Source organism: Cardiocondyla obscurior, linkage group LG21 (assembly GCF_019399895.1).
Source record: "Cardiocondyla obscurior isolate alpha-2009 linkage group LG21, Cobs3.1, whole genome shotgun sequence".
Taxonomy (NCBI): Eukaryota; Metazoa; Arthropoda; class Insecta; order Hymenoptera; family Formicidae; genus Cardiocondyla; species Cardiocondyla obscurior.
Window position 1 is genome coordinate 3,723,771 of NC_091884.1, and position 13,777 is coordinate 3,737,547.

General features: G+C 56.7%; 1 non-coding gene across 1 annotated transcript in view; it reads right to left on the bottom strand.

Annotated features, from left to right (window-relative positions):
* Nucleotides 1-82, bottom strand: part of LOC139110875 (small subunit ribosomal RNA) — a 1,919-nt gene extending 1,837 nt beyond the window's left edge. Inside the window, exon 1 of the ribosomal RNA XR_011547111.1 lies at nucleotides 1-82. This exon is cut by the window's left edge and continues 1,837 nt beyond it. This is a non-coding gene — a ribosomal RNA (small subunit ribosomal RNA).
* Nucleotides 83-13,777: the final 13,695 nt, after the last annotated feature.

Here is a 13,777-nt window from a genome sequence, read left to right on the forward strand (position 1 = left end):
CACCTTAATTCGGCATGCACTGAGACATGCATGGCTTAATCTTTGAGACAAGCATATGACTACTGGCAGGATCAACCAGGGAGCTTCGTGTGTGCGATCGCGGTTACTCGCGGTGGAGCAACGCGAACAACGCTACGCTGCTACGGTCACTCCGCGAGGAAGAGCCGTGCGCGTTTCGTGTGTCGTTAATGCCGCCGGAACTTTTCGAGCCGGTCGACGGACACGCTTTTCGTATTTATATATACCTTAACGGTATGAAAGATCAAATTTTGTTCTCATTCACCCATAACAGCGGCTTGTAAGGCCGCTTAGCCCTGACGCTAGACCGATCCGATCTGAGACGTCGTGGAGCACTGTTCGTTCAACGGTGCCAGCGGTGAGAACACCGAGGCACCGGTTGAAAATTATTTCGCTACGGCGTACAAGTAAGCGGGAACGGCGACATCGTCAAAGATCTCGCCGAAACCGACACTCGCGTATCCGTGGAGTTGATGTTCGGTAAGCGCAACGATACGTCCGCACGCTTGCTCGGAAGCGAGGGACGATCGCGCGTCCAACACGTAAGTGCGCGCCACATATGAGCCATTCGGTCTCTCGACACCGACTCGTGGCAATGCTGTGTCTTATAGTACCGAACCGGGCGGCCGGGCGGTCGGCGACGCACGGTCTAACGCACGGCGGTATATGGGCGAAACCTGCGAAATTTCGACGCCTCGAGGACTTAGCCGCTGCGTCGTACGTAGTTATTTACGCAAAGTCCTCGAGCCTCGTGTTGCTTTCGGCAAGTAGTTACCCACGGACAGCTCGAACGGCAAAGTACTCGAGCTCCGTATCGTTTCGGCTCGGATTTACCAACGCCTTCGATTTTCGACTTTGGTGTCGAAACGATCGCCGAGAGCCCGGCGCACATTTGGCCGAATGTCGGCAACACGCCCGAACGATCTCAAAAAGAGAACCAAAGTTCTCGTAGTAAGCGCGAAGCTAAATTCTCTCAAAAAGCGTTCTAGTGCGAACGACACTTTTGTACGCACCGCAGTGTTTCGCCGAGCTCGGTTATACATACGCCGTAACGCTACGGTACGACCAGACCGAGAGCTCGCATGCACCGTGTTGTGCACGAGTCGCCGCAGCGACGACACCTCTTACAGTACCGAACCGAGCGGCCGGGCGGTCGGCGACGCACGGTCTAACGCACGGCGGTATATGGGCGCCGGCGGTGAAATTTCGACGCCGCGCGGACTTAGCCGCTGCGGCGCACGGTAGTTACCTCCGCGTCAAAGATCTCGAGCTCCGTGTTGTTTTACGGCTCGGAGGTACGTACGGACAGCACGAACGGCAGAGTCCTCGAGATACAAAATTTCTTCGTCACGTATTCACCAATTCCTTCGCTATCCGGCCTCGAAACGATCGCCGAGAGCTTGGCGCACATTTGGCCGAATGTCGGCAAGACGCCCGAATGATCTCAAAAAGAGAACCAAAGTTCTCGTAGTAAGCGAAGCTAAATTCTTTAAAAAGCGTTCTAGTGCGAACGACACTTTGTACGCACCGCAGTGCTTCGCCGAGCTCGGTTATACATACGCCGTAACGCTACGGTACGACCAGACCGAGCTCGCATGCCGTGTTGTGCACGAGTCGCGGCAGCGACGACACCTCTTACAGTACCGAACCGAGCGGCCGGGCGGTCGGCGACGCACGGTCTAACGCACGGCGGTATATGGGCGCCGGCGGTGAAATTCCGACGCCGCGCGGACTTAGCCGCAGCGAAGTCCGCGAGCCTCGTGTTGCTTTTACGGCTCAGTTACTTCCGAGCGGTCCGACCGTCAAAGTTCGCGAGCCTCGTGTTGCTTTTGGAACGTAGTTACTTCCGAGCGGTCCTAGCGGCAAAGTACGCGAGCCTCGTGTTGCTTTCGGCTCGAAGTTACTTCCGCGCGGTCCTAGCGGCAAAGTACGCGAGCCTCGTGTTGCTTTCGGCTCGGAGTTACTTCCGCGCGGTCCTAGCGGCAAAGTACGCGAGCCTCGTGTTGCTTTCGGCTCGGAGTTACTTCCGCGCGGTCCTAGCGGCAAAGTACGCGAGCCTCGTGTTGCGGCTCGGGTTACTTCCGCGCGGTTCGATCGGCAAAGTACGCGAGCCTCGTGTTGCTTTCGGCTCGGAGTTACTTCCGCGCGGTCCTAGCGGCAAAGTACGCGAGCCTCGTGTTGCTTTCGGCTCGGAGTTACTTCCGCGCGGTCCTAGCGGCAAAGTACGCGAGCCTCGTGTTGCTTTCGGCTCGGAGTTACTTCCGCGCGGTCCTAGCGGCAAAGTACGCGAGCCTCGTGTTGCTTTCGGCTCGGAGTTACTTCCGCGCGGTCTTAGCGGCAAAGTACGCGAGCCTCGTGTTGCTTTCGGCTCGGAGTTACTTCCGCGCGGTCCGATCGGCAAAGTACGCGAGCCTCGTGTTGCTTTCGGCTCGGAGTTACTTCCGCGCGGTTCTAGCGACAAAGTACGCGAGCCTCGTGTTGCTTTCGGCTCGGAGTTACTTCCGCGCGGTCCGATCGGCAAAGTACGCGAGCCTCGTGTTGCTTTCGGCTCGGAGTTACTTCCGCGCGGTCCTAGCGGCAAAGTACGCGAGCCTCGTGTTGCTTTCGGCTCGGTTACTTCCGCGCGGTCCTAGCGACAAAGTACGCGAGCCTCGTGTTGCTTTCGGCTCGGAGTTACTTCCGCGCGGTTCGATCGGCAAAGTACGCGAGCCTCGTGTTGCTTTCGGCTCGGAGTTACTTCCGCGCGGTCCGATCGGCAAAGTACGCGAGCCTCGTGTTGCTTTCGGCTCGTAGCTACTTTCGAGCGGTTCGGACAACAAAGTCCGCGAGCCCTGTGTTGCTACTGCTCGGGGCTGCTTCCGAACGTTTCGGGCAATCAACTTTTTGTTCTCCGTATTGTTTTTATAAGCTATCTTAGCTATTTTCTCGTAAAAGTTAAATTTTCGCGTTTTGTGCTGTTTTTCGAGCTCTCTGCTGGCGATCGTCTATGTTCTTAAATCTCGTGTTATTTTCTTGAGCTCTTCGTAATTTCGGCCGACGAGCGGCTAAGTTTACGAGTTGTGTGTTGCTTTCTGCACGTAGTTACTTCCGAGCGGTCCGACCGTCAAAGTACGCGAGCCTCGTGTTGCTTTCGGCTCGGAGTTACTTCCGCGCGGTCCTAGCGGCAAAGTACGCGAGCCTCGTGTTGCTTTCGGCTCGGAGTTACTTCCGCGCGGTCCTAGCGGCAAAGTACGCGAGCCTCGTGTTGCTTTCGGCTCGGAGTTACTTCCGCGCGGTCCTAGCGGCAAAGTACGCGAGCCTCGTGTTGCTTTCGGCTCGGAGTTACTTCCGCGCGGTCCTAGCGGCAAAGTACGCGAGCCTCGTGTTGCTTTCGGCTCGAGTTACTTCGCGCGGTCCGATCGGCAAAGTACGCGAGCCTCGTGTTGCTTTCGGCTCGGAGTTACTTCCGCGCGGTCCTAGCGGCAAAGTACGCGAGCCTCGTGTTGCTTTCGGCTCGGAGTTACTTCCGCGCGGTCCGGCCGTCAAAGTACGCGAGCCTCGTGTTGCTTTCGGCTCGGAGTTACTTCCGCGCGGTCCTAGCGGCAAAGTACGCGAGCCTCGTGTTGCTTTCGGCTCGGAGTTACTTCCGCGCGGTCCTAGCGGCAAAGTACGCGAGCCTCGTGTTGCTTTCGGCTCGGAGTTACTTCCGCGCGGTCCTAGCGGCAAAGTACGCGAGCCTCGTGTTGCTTTCGGCTCGGAGTTACTTCCGCGCGGTCCTAGCGACAAAGTACGCGAGCCTCGTGTTGCTTTCGGCTCGGAGTTACTTCCGCGCGGTCCGATCGGCAAAGTACGCGAGCCTCGTGTTGCTTTCGGCTCGGAGTTACTTCCGCGCGGTCCTAGCGGCAAAGTACGCGAGCCTCGTGTTGCTTTCGGCTCGGAGTTACTTCCGCGCGGTCCTAGCGGCAAAGTACGCGAGCCTCGTGTTGCTTTCGGCTCGGAGTTACTTCCGCGTGGTTCGATCGGCAAAGTACGCGAGCCTCGTGTTGCTTTCGGCTCGGAGTTACTTCCGCGCGGTCCGATCGGCAAAGTACGCGAGCCTCGTGTTGCTTTCGGCTCGTAGCTACTTTCGAGCGGTTCGGACAACAAAGTCCGCGAGCCCTGTGTTGCTACTGCTCGGGGCTGCTTCCGAACGTTTCGGGCAATCAACTTTTTGTTCTCCGTATTGTTTTTATAAGCTATCTTAGCTATTTTCTCGTAAAAGTTAAATTTTCGCGTTTTGTGCTGTTTTTTCGAGCTCTCTGCTGGCGATCGTCTATGTTCTTAAATCTCGTGTTATTTTCTTGAGCTCTTCGTAATTTCGGCCGACGAGCGGCTAAGTTTACGAGTTTTGTGTTGCTTTCTGCACGTAGTTACTTCCGAGCGGTCCGACCGTCAAAGTACGCGAGCCTCGTGTTGCTTTCGGCTCGGAGTTACTTCCGCGCGGTCCTAGCGACAAAGTACGCGAGCCTCGTGTTGCTTTCGGCTCGGAGTTACTTCCGCGCGGTCCGATCGGCAAAGTACGCGAGCCTCGTGTTGCTTTCGGCTCGGAGTTACTTCCGCGCGGTCCTAGCGGCAAAGTACGCGAGCCTCGTGTTGCTTTCGGCTCGGATTTACTTCCGCGCGGTCCTAGCGGCAAAGTACGCGAGCCTCGTGTTGCTTTCGGCTCGGAGTTACTTCCGCGCGGTCCTAGCGGCAAAGTACGCGAGCCTCGTGTTGCTTTCGGCTCGGAGTTACTTCCGCGCGGTTAGATCGGCAAAGTACGCGAGCCTCGTGTTGCTTTCGGCTCGGAGTTACTTCCGCGCGGTCCTAGCGGCAAAGTACGCGAGCCTCGTGTTGCTTTCGGCTCGGAGTTACTTCCGCGCGGTCTAGCGCAAAGTACGCGAGCCTCGTGTTGCTTTCGGCTCGAGTTACTTCCGCGCGGTCCTAGCGGCAAAGTACGCGAGCCTCGTGTTGCTTTCGGCTCGGAGTTACTTCCGCGCGGTCCTAGCGGCAAAGTACGCGAGCCTCGTGTTGCTTTCGGCTCGGAGTTACTTCCGCGCGGTCCGATCGGCAAAGTACGCGAGCCTCGTGTTGCTTTCGGCTCGGGGTTACTTCCGCGCGGTCCGATCGGCAAAGTACGCGAGCCTCGTGTTGCTTTCGGCTCGTAGCTACTTTCGAGCGGTTCGGACAACAAAGTCCGCGAGCCCTGTGTTGCTACTGCTCGGGGCTGCTTCCGAACGTTTCGGGCAATCAACTTTTGTTCTCCGTATTGTTTTTTAGCTATCTTAGCTATTTTCTCGTAAAGTTAAATTTTCGCGTTTTGTGCTGTTTTTCGAGCTCTCTGCTGGCGATCGTCTATGTTCTTAAATCTCGTGTTATTTTCTTGAGCTCTTCGTAATTTCGGCCGACGAGCGGCTAAGTTTACGATTTTTGTGTTGCTTTCTGCACGTAGTTACTTCCGGGCGGTCCGACCGTCAAAGTACGCGAGCCTCGTGTTGCTTTCGGCTCGGAGTTACTTCCGCGCGGTCCTAGCGACAAAGTACGCGAGCCTCGTGTTGCTTTCGGCTCGGGGTTACTTCCGCGCGGTCCGATCGGCAAAGTACGCGAGCCTCGTGTTGCTTTCGGCTCGGAGTTACTTCCGCGCGGTCCTAGCGGCAAAGTACGCGAGCCTCGTGTTGCTTTCGGCTCGGAGTTACTTCCGCGCGGTCCTAGCGGCAAAGTACGCGAGCCTCGTGTTGCTTTCGGCTCGGAGTTACTTCCGCGCGGTCCTAGCGGCAAAGTACGCGAGCCTCGTGTTGCTTTCGGCTCGGGTTACTTCCGCGCGGTCCGATCGGCAAAGTACGCGAGCCTCGTGTTGCTTTCGGCTCGGAGTTACTTCCGCGCGGTCCGATCGGCAAAGTACGCGAGCCTCGTGTTGCTTTCGGCTCGGGGTTACTTCCGCGCGGTCCTAGCGGCAAAGTACGCGAGCCTCGTGTTGCTTTCGGCTCGGGGTTACTTCCGCGCGGTCCGATCGGCAAAGTACGCGAGCCTCGTGTTGCTTTCGGCTCGGAGTTACTTCCGCGCGGTCCTAGCGGCAAAGTACGCGAGCCTCGTGTTGCTTTCGGCTCGGAGTTACTTCCGCGCGGTCCTAGCGGCAAAGTACGCGAGCCTCGTGTTGCTTTCGGCTCGGAGTTACTTCCGCGCGGTCCTAGCGGCAAAGTACGCGAGCCTCGTGTTGCTTTCGGCTCGGAGTTACTTCCGCGCGGTCCGATCGGCAAAGTACGCGAGCCTCGTGTTGCTTTCGGCTCGGAGTTACTTCCGCGCGGTCCTAGCGGCAAAGTACGCGAGCCTCGTGTTGCTTTCGGCTCGGAGTTACTTCCGCGCGGTCCTAGCGGCAAAGTACGCGAGCCTCGTGTTGCTTTCGGCTCGGAGTTACTTCCGCGCGGTCCTAGCGGCAAAGTACGCGAGCCTCGTGTTGCTTTCGGCTCGGAGTTACTTCCGCGCGGTCCTAGCGGCAAAGTACGCGAGCCTCGTGTTGCTTTCGGCTCGGGTTTACTTCCGCGCGGTCCTAGCGGCAAAGTACGCGAGCCTCGTGTTGCTTTCGGCTCGGAGTTACTTCCGCGCGGTCCGATCGGCAAAGTACGCGAGCCTCGTGTTGCTTTCGGCTCGGAGTTACTTCCGCGCGGTCCTAGCGGCAAAGTACGCGAGCCTCGTGTTGCTTTCGGCTCGGAGTTACTTCCGCGCGGTCCTATCGGCAAAGTACGCGAGCCTCGTGTTGCTTTCGGCTCGGAGTTACTTCCGCGCGGTCCGATCGGCAAAGTACGCGAGCCTCGTGTTGCTTTCGGCTCGTAGCTACTTTCGAGCGGTTCGGACAACAAAGTCCGCGAGCCCTGTGTTGCTACTGCTCGGGGCTGCTTCCGAACGTTTCGGGCAATCAACTTTTTGTTCTCCGTATTGTTTTTTTTAAGCTATCTTAGCTATTTTCTCGTAAAAGTTAAATTTTCGCGTTTTGTGCTGTTTTCTCGAGCTCTCTGCTGGCGATCGTCTATGTTCTTAAATCTCGTGTTATTTTCTTGAGCTCTTCGTAATTTCGGCCGACGAGCGGCTAAGTTTACGAGTTTTGTGTTGCTTTCTGCACGTAGTTACTTCCGGGCGGTCCGACCGTCAAAGTACGCGAGCCTCGTGTTGCTTTCGGCTCGGAGTTACTTCCGCGCGGTCCTAGCGACAAAGTACGCGAGCCTCGTGTTGCTTTCGGCTCGGAGTTACTTCCGCGCGGTCCGATCGGCAAAGTACGCGAGCCTCGTGTTGCTTTCGGCTCGGAGTTACTTCCGCGCGGTCCGCTCGGCAAAGTACGCGAGCCTCGTGTTGCTTTCGGCTCGGAGTTACTTCCGCGCGGTCCTAGCGGCAAAGTACGCGAGCCTCGTGTTGCTTTCGGCTCGGAGTTACTTCCGCGCGGTCCTAGCGACAAAGTACGCGAGCCTCGTGTTGCTTTCGGCTCGGAGTTACTTCCGCGCGGTTCGATCGGCAAAGTACGCGAGCCTCGTGTTGCTTTCGGCTCGGAGTTACTTCCGCGCGGTCCGATCGGCAAAGTACGCGAGCCTCGTGTTGCTTTCGGCTCGTAGCTACTTTCGAGCGGTTCGGACAACAAAGTCCGCGAGCCCTGTGTTGCTACTGCTCGGGGCTGCTTCCGAACGTTTCGGGCAATCAACTTTTTGTTCTCCGTATTGTTTTAAGCTATCTTAGCTATTTTCTCGTAAAGTTAAATTTTCGCGTTTTGTGCTGTTTTCGAGAGCTCTCTGCTGGCGATCGTCAATGTTCTTAAATCTCGTGTTATTTTCTTGAGCTCTTCGTAATTTCGGCCGACGAGCGGCTAAGTTTACGAGTTTTGTGTTGCTTTCGTAGTTACTTCCGGGCGGTCCGACCGTCAAAGTACGCGAGCCTCGTGTTGCTTTCGGCTCGGAGTTACTTCCGCGCGGTCCTAGCGACAAAGTACGCGAGCCTCGTGTTGCTTTCGGCTCGGAGTTACTTCCGCGCGGTCCGAGCGGCAAAGTACGCGAGCCTCGTGTTGCTTTCGGCTCGGAGTTACTTCCGCGCGGTCCTAGCGGCAAAGTACGCGAGCCTCGTGTTGCTTTCGGCTCGGGTTTACTTCCGCGCGGTCCTAGCGGCAAAGTACGCGAGCCTCGTGTTGCTTTCGGCTCGGAGTTACTTCCGCGCGGTCCGATCGGCAAAGTACGCGAGCCTCGTGTTGCTTTCGGCTCGGAGTTACTTCCGCGCGGTCCTAGCGGCAAAGTACGCGAGCCTCGTGTTGCTTTCGGCTCGGAGTTACTTCCGCGCGGTCCTAGCGACAAAGTACGCGAGCCTCGTGTTGCTTTCGGCTCAGAGTTACTTCCGCGCGGTTCGATCGGCAAAGTACGCGAGCCTCGTGTTGCTTTCGGCTCGGAGTTACTTCCGCGCGGTCCGATCGGCAAAGTACGCGAGCCTCGTGTTGCTTTCGGCTCGTAGCTACTTTCGAGCGGTTCGGACAACAAAGTCCGCGAGCCCTGTGTTGCTACTGCTCGGGGCTGCTTCCGAACGTTTCGGGCAATCAACTTTTTGTTCTCCGTATTGTTTTTTAAGCTATCTTAGCTATTTTCTCGTAAAAGTTAAATTTTCGCGTTTTGTGCTGTTTTTCGAGCTCTCTGCTGGCGATCGTCTATGTTCTTAAATCTCGTGTTATTTTCTTGAGCTCTTCGTAATTTCGGCCGACGAGCGGCTAAGTTTACGAGTTTTGTGTTGCTTTCTGCACGTAGTTACTTCCGGGCGGTCCGACCGTCAAAGTACGCGAGCCTCGTGTTGCTTTCGGCTCGGAGTTACTTCCGCGCGGTCCTAGCGACAAAGTACGCGAGCCTCGTGTTGCTTTCGGCTCGGAGTTACTTCCGCGCGGTCCGATCGGCAAAGTACGCGAGCCTCGTGTTGCTTTCGGCTCGGAGTTACTTCCGCGCGGTCCTAGCGGCAAAGTACGCGAGCCTCGTGTTGCTTTCGGCTCGGAGTTACTTCCGCGCGGTCCTAGCGGCAAAGTACGCGAGCCTCGTGTTGCTTTCGGCTCGGAGTTACTTCCGCGCGGTCCTAGCGGCAAAGTACGCGAGCCTCGTGTTGCTTTCGGCTCGGAGTTACTTCCGCGCGGTCCTAGCGGCAAAGTACGCGAGCCTCGTGTTGCTTTCGGCTCGGAGTTACTTCCGCGCGGTTCTAGCGGCAAAGTACGCGAGCCTCGTGTTGCTTTCGGCTCGGAGTTAATTCCGCGCGGTCCGATCGGCAAAGTACGCGAGCCTCGTGTTGCTTTCGGCTCGGAGTTACTTCCGCGCGGTCCTAGCGGCAAAGTACGCGAGCCTCGTGTTGCTTTCGGCTCGGAGTTACTTCCGCGCGGTCCTAGCGACAAAGTACGCGAGCCTCGTGTTGCTTTCGGCTCGGGGTTACTTCCGCGCGGTTCGATCGGCAAAGTACGCGAGCCTCGTGTTGCTTTCGGCTCGGAGTTACTTCCGCGCGGTCCGATCGGCAAAGTACGCGAGCCTCGTGTTGCTTTCGGCTCGTAGCTACTTTCGAGCGGTTCGGACAACAAAGTCCGCGAGCCCTGTGTTGCTACTGCTCGGGGCTGCTTCCGAACGTTTCGGGCAATCAACTTTTTGTTCTCCGTATTGTTTTTATAAGCTATCTTAGCTATTTTCTCGTAAAAGTTAAATTTTCGCGTTTTGTGCTGTTTTTCGAGCTCTCTGCTGGCGATCGTCTATGTTCTTAAATCTCGTGTTATTTTCTTGAGCTCTTCGTAATTTCGGCCGACGAGCGGCTAAGTTTACGAGTTTTGTGTTGCTTTCTGCACGTAGTTACTTCCGGGCGGTCCGACCGTCAAAGTACGCGAGCCTCGTGTTGCTTTCGGCTCGGAGTTACTTCCGCGCGGTCCTAGCGACAAAGTACGCGAGCCTCGTGTTGCTTTCGGCTCGGAGTTACTTCCGCGCGGTCCGATCGGCAAAGTACGCGAGCCTCGTGTTGCTTTCGGCTCGGAGTTACTTCCGCGCGGTCCTAGCGGCAAAGTACGCGAGCCTCGTGTTGCTTTCGGCTCGGAGTTACTTCCGCGCGGTCCTAGCGGCAAAGTACGCGAGCCTCGTGTTGCTTTCGGCTCGGAGTTACTTCCGCGCGGTCCGATCGGCAAAGTACGCGAGCCTCGTGTTGCTTTCGGCTCGGAGTTACTTCCGCGCGGTCCTAGCGGCAAAGTACGCGAGCCTCGTGTTGCTTTCGGCTCGGAGTTACTTCCGCGCGGTCCGAGCGGCAAAGTACGCGAGCCTCGTGTTGCTTTCGGCTCGGGGTTACTTCCGCGCGGTCCGATCGGCAAAGTACGCGAGCCTCGTGTTGCTTTCGGCTCGTAGCTACTTTCGAGCGGTTCGGACAACAAAGTCCGCGAGCCCTGTGTTGCTACTGCTCGGGGCTGCTTCCGAACGTTTCGGGCAATCAACTTTTTGTTCTCCGTATTGTTTTTTAAGCTATCTTAGCTATTTTCTCGTAAAAGTTAAATTTTCGCGTTTTGTGCTGTTTTTCGAGCTCTCTGCTGGCGATCGTCTATGTTCTTAAATCTCGTGTTATTTTCTTGAGCTCTTCGTAATTTCGGCCGACGAGCGGCTAAGTTTACGAGTTTTGTGTTGCTTTCTGCACGTAGTTACTTCCGGGCGGTCCGACCGTCAAAGTACGCGAGCCTCGTGTTGCTTTCGGCTCGGAGTTACTTCCGCGCGGTCCTAGCGACAAAGTACGCGAGCCTCGTGTTGCTTTCGGCTCGGAGTTACTTCCGCGCGGTTCGATCGGCAAAGTACGCGAGCCTCGTGTTGCTTTCGGCTCGGAGTTACTTCCGCGCGGTCCTAGCGGCAAAGTACGCGAGCCTCGTGTTGCTTTCGGCTCGGAGTTACTTCCGCGCGGTCCTAGCGGCAAAGTACGCGAGCCTCGTGTTGCTTTCGGCTCGGAGTTACTTCCGCGCGGTCCGATCGGCAAAGTACGCGAGCCTCGTGTTGCTTTCGGCTCGGAGTTACTTCCGCGCGGTCCTAGCGGCAAAGTACGCGAGCCTCGTGTTGCTTTCGGCTCGGAGTTACTTCCGCGCGGTCCGAGCGGCAAAGTACGCGAGCCTCGTGTTGCTTTCGGCTCGGAGTTACTTCCGCGCGGTCCGATCGGCAAAGTACGCGAGCCTCGTGTTGCTTTCGGCTCGTAGCTACTTTCGAGCGGTTCGGACAACAAAGTCCGCGAGCCCTGTGTTGCTACTGCTCGGGGCTGCTTCCGAACGTTTCGGGCAATCAACTTTTTGTTCTCCGTATTGTTTTTATAAGCTATCTTAGCTATTTTCTCGTAAAAGTTAAATTTTCGCGTTTTGTGCTGTTTTTCGAGCTCTCTGCTGGCGATCGTCTATGTTCTTAAATCTCGTGTTATTTTCTTGAGCTCTTCGTAATTTCGGCCGACGAGCGGCTAAGTTTACGAGTTTTGTGTTGCTTTCTGCACGTAGTTACTTCCGGGCGGTCCGACCGTCAAAGTACGCGAGCCTCGTGTTGCTTTCGGCTCGGAGTTACTTCCGCGCGGTCCTAGCGACAAAGTACGCGAGCCTCGTGTTGCTTTCGGCTCGGAGTTACTTCCGCGCGGTTCGATCGGCAAAGTACGCGAGCCTCGTGTTGCTTTCGGCTCGGAGTTACTTCCGCGCGGTCCTAGCGGCAAAGTACGCGAGCCTCGTGTTGCTTTCGGCTCGGAGTTACTTCCGCGCGGTCCTAGCGGCAAAGTACGCGAGCCTCGTGTTGCTTTCGGCTCGGAGTTACTTCCGCGCGGTCCTAGCGACAAAGTACGCGAGCCTCGTGTTGCTTTCGGCTCGGAGTTACTTCCGCGCGGTCCGATCGGCAAAGTACGCGAGCCTCGTGTTGCTTTCGGCTCGGAGTTACTTCCGCGCGGTCCGATCGGCAAAGTACGCGAGCCTCGTGTTGCTTTCGGCTCGTAGCTACTTTCGAGCGGTTCGGACAACAAAGTCCGCGAGCCCTGTGTTGCTACTGCTCGGGGCTGCTTCCGAACGTTTCGGGCAATCAACTTTTTGTTCTCCGTATTGTTTTTTAAGCTATCTTAGCTATTTTCTCGTAAAAGTTAAATTTTCGCGTTTTGTGCTGTTTTTCGAGCTCTCTGCTGGCGATCGTCTATGTTCTTAAATCTCGTGTTATTTTCTTGAGCTCTTCGTAATTTCGGCCGACGAGCGGCTAAGTTTACGAGTTTTGTGTTGCTTTCTGCACGTAGTTACTTCCGGCGGTCCGACCGTCAAAGTACGCGAGCCTCGTGTTGCTTTCGGCTCGGAGTTACTTCCGCGCGGTCCTAGCGACAAAGTACGCGAGCCTCGTGTTGCTTTCGGCTCGGGTTACTTCCGCGCGGTCCTCGGCAAAGTACGCGAGCCTCGTGTTGCTTTCGGCTCGAGTTACTTCCGCGCGGTCCTAGCGGCAAAGTACGCGAGCCTCGTGTTGCTTTCGGCTCGGAGTTACTTCCGCGCGGTCCTAGCGGCAAAGTACGCGAGCCTCGTGTTGCTTTCGGCTCGGAGTTACTTCCGCGCGGTCCGATCGGCAAAGTACGCGAGCCTCGTGTTGCTTTCGGCTCGGAGTTACTTCCGCGCGGTCCTAGCGGCAAAGTACGCGAGCCTCGTGTTGCTTTCGGCTCGGAGTTACTTCCGCGCGGTCCTAGCGACAAAGTACGCGAGCCTCGTGTTGCTTTCGGCTCGGAGTTACTTCCGCGCGGTTCGATCGGCAAAGTACGCGAGCCTCGTGTTGCTTTCGGCTCGGAGTTACTTCCGCGCGGTCCGATCGGCAAAGTACGCGAGCCTCGTGTTGCTTTCGGCTCGTAGCTACTTTCGAGCGGTTCGGACAACAAAGTCCGCGAGCCCTGTGTTGCTACTGCTCGGGGCTGCTTCCGAACGTTTCGGGCAATCAACTTTTTGTTCTCCGTATTGTTTTTTAAGCTATCTTAGCTATTTTCTCGTAAAAGTTAAATTTTCGCGTTTTGTGCTGTTTTTCGAGCTCTCTGCTGGCGATCGTCTATGTTCTTAAATCTCGTGTTATTTTCTTGAGCTCTTCGTAATTTCGGCCGACGAGCGGCTAAGTTTACGAGTTTTGTGTTGCTTTCTGCACGTAGTTACTTCCGGGCGGTCCGACCGTCAAAGTACGCGAGCCTCGTGTTGCTTTCGGCTCGGAGTTACTTCCGCGCGGTCCTAGCGACAAAGTACGCGAGCCTCGTGTTGCTTTCGGCTCGGAGTTACTTCCGCGCGGTTCGATCGGCAAAGTACGCGAGCCTCGTGTTGCTTTCGGCTCGGAGTTACTTCCGCGCGGTCCTAGCGGCAAAGTACGCGAGCCTCGTGTTGCTTTCGGCTCGGAGTTACTTCCGCGCGGTCCTAGCGGCAAAGTACGCGAGCCTCGTGTTGCTTTCGGCTCGGGTTTACTTCCGCGCGGTCCTAGCGGCAAAGTACGCGAGCCTCGTGTTGCTTTCGGCTCGGAGTTACTTCCGCGCGGTCCTAGCGGCAAAGTACGCGAGCCTCGTGTTGCTTTCGGCTCGGAGTTACTTCCGCGCGGTTCTAGCGGCAAAGTACGCGAGCCTCGTGTTGCTTTCGGCTCGGAGTTACTTCCGCGCGGTCCGATCGGCAAAGTACGCGAGCCTCGTGTTGCTTTCGGCTCGGGGTTACTTCCGCGCGGTCCTAGCGGCAAAGTACGCGAGCCTCGTGTTGCTTTCGGCTCGGAGTTACTTCCGCGCGGTCCTAGCG